This window comes from Fukomys damarensis, unplaced genomic scaffold (assembly GCF_012274545.1).
Source record: "Fukomys damarensis isolate Sample0158 unplaced genomic scaffold, DMR_v1.0_HiC HiC_scaffold_39, whole genome shotgun sequence".
Taxonomy (NCBI): domain Eukaryota; kingdom Metazoa; phylum Chordata; class Mammalia; order Rodentia; family Bathyergidae; genus Fukomys; species Fukomys damarensis.
In genome coordinates, this window is record NW_022900951.1 from 72,981,359 (window position 1) to 72,984,192 (window position 2,834).

The window sequence follows — 2,834 nt, forward strand, 5'->3', positions numbered from 1 at the left end:
AACAACATAGCACACACAAGGCAGCAAAGGTAACAAGAGTGTTAACAGTGTCTCCCTGTCCCTTTTATCTAATTCAGATTACTTAGGGCAAGAAGCACTCACACCCTTAATCCTAGTGCCCTTGAGCCTAGCATTTCATCATGAATCAATTCCACCTTCACACACTCTACATCAAACCTATGTCCACATGAGGCTTTTGGGGGACATCCAGACCCAAACCATAACAACCTCTATAACAAAAACTAGAAGATTTAGTAAAAGAGATTATAGAGGACATCAGAATGGAAAGATATCCCCGGTTCATAGAAAAGTAGAATGAATATAGTAAAAATGGTATATTCCAAAAACTGATACCAGATTTAATGCAATCACAATCAAAATTTACAAAACATACCTCACAAAACCAGAAAAAAAGTCCTAAAATTCATATTGAACCAGAAGACACACAAAATATTAAAATCAAAATATTATAATATTAAATAAATATTTAAATATTAAAACAATCCTGCACAAAAAGAGTAACATGAAAGGAATCAGAATCCTGGATTTCAAGTTACACTACAAAACTATAGTGCTAAAAACAGCACTCTACTGGCACAAAAATAGACATGTAGATTAATGAAACAAAAAAATAAAAACTGGCGAAACAGCCCCAGGTATATTTAGTCATCTGATATTTGGCAAAAGTGTCAAAAAAGTGTCAAAACCATATGTTGAAGGACAGATAGCCTCTTTAACAAATGGTGTTGGGAAAATTGGCTAGTATTCTCACCTTGTATTAAGCTAAATAACAGTGGATCAAAGATATAAATATTACAACAGAATCACTGTAATCATGCATGTAAAGGTAGAAGATCCCAGTAATGAATGTAACTGTACTGTCTACCTAGAATGTAACAATAAATTAAATTTTAAAAAAATAATCACTATAGTCATTATCTACTTCAAATACATACCAATTAAATTTAAAAATGGAAAAGAGATCAAGAGATGGGTGGAGGGGGCAAGGAAAAGAAGGGAAATGGAATTAAGATGTGTTATGTACATGTACCAATTTCCCACAAGGAATGTAAACATTATATATCACTCATATGTACTAATAAGGCCATTTTTTAATACTGGGAATTGAACTTAGGACCTTATGCTTTTGAGGCCAGCACAGTGGCACTGAGCTAAATCCCTGGCTAAGCTAAATTTTTAAAATAAAAATTTAAAAATTTTAGATGCCCAAAAGGACAACTGAGATGAATAGACACCTCTAAGAAGAGAAATTACTGGGCTGGGGATTTAGCTCAGTGCTCCCACTGTTTACCTCGCAAGCACAAGGACCCAAGTATGAACCTCAGTACCAAAACAAAACAAAACAAACAAACAAAAAAAAGAAAAACTACTAATGGCCAATAAATTCATGAAAAAATGTTCGACATCTCTGGCCATTAGAGAAATAAAGATTAAAATAACATTGAGATTCCATCTTACTCCAGAAAGAATGGGTATTATCAATAAATAAAATAAAAATTTTCTATGAGGAACATTTCCTCATTGTTAATGGGAATATAAAGTAGTAAAATTACTATGGAAATAAATCCAAAGATTCTTTTAAAAACTAAATATAGACATTCCATTTGATTCAGCTATTACCTTTCTCTGTATCTTTCCAAACGAATTATATTATGTGGCTGAGTAGTATTCCATTTTATAGAAACCACATCTTCTTTATCCAGTTTCCAACTGATGGGTAAATGGACTGTTTCCAAGTTTTAGCTATTACAAGCTGTGCCGCTATAAACATAGGTGTGCATGTATCACTGTGATATGATTCTTTTAATTCTTATGACTGCACTGTGTACCTAAAATGTACCAATAAACTCAATGAGAAAAAAAAAAGAATTATATTATAGGTATACAAGTATACCTGTTTATAGCAGGAAAACTCAGCCAAATTTGGAAGCAGCCTATAGGTCTATCAACTGATAGATAAAGAAAATATGGCCTCCAGAGTACCACCATAACAAGTGTCAGTGTAGGAAAAAGCTGGAGAGCAGCTGTGTGGACCAGAGTGGCAGGGCTAGAGGCAGGTACCAGGTAGGGCCCGCCCCAACCCCAGAGGTGTGGGCACACATCCCAAAGCCACAGGCTGCCTAGAAAAGAGCTGCACAAGAACAAAACTGTACTCCAGAGTTCCACCATAACATCAGCAAGTATGCTAACACAGCGGGGAGCAGCTGTATGGACCAGAGTGGCATGGCTGCAGGCAGGTCCCACCTAGGGCCCTGCCCTGCCCAAAGAAGTGCAGGGACACATGCCCAAGCCACAGCACACCTAGAAAACAGCTACACAGGCATGCAAGTTTCATCCAGAATCCAACCATAACATAAGCCACAACCAAGGGCCCACCTGGAAATAAACTACATAGATGCACAAGAAACAGCCAGAGGCTCACTGTGATACCACTGATGTGACTGAAGACCCTAGCCAGATACCTACACAGATAACAGGAATGGGGATACACAGGCCCCAGCCAAATGCCCCCCTAAACAAGAGCTACATAAGGGCCCCAGTGATAGGCACACCTAGATACCATAACAAGTGTTAACAGTCCTCAGCCAAAATCTCATCCAGACAACAGGCCGCCTCAGGGATATAGAAGGCCACCATTCTAAACCCAGGAATCAGTGTACTGGGGAGCAGCAGAGTAAAGGCTTCTTGATGGCTTGCTGAGAATTGAAGACAACTGGGTGAGAAAAAGTTTCCTCAACAAAGGCACAGCAGGTTGCATCTACTGAAATGAGAAGACATGGCAATAAGTTTCAAAACCAGACTTGCAGATCACC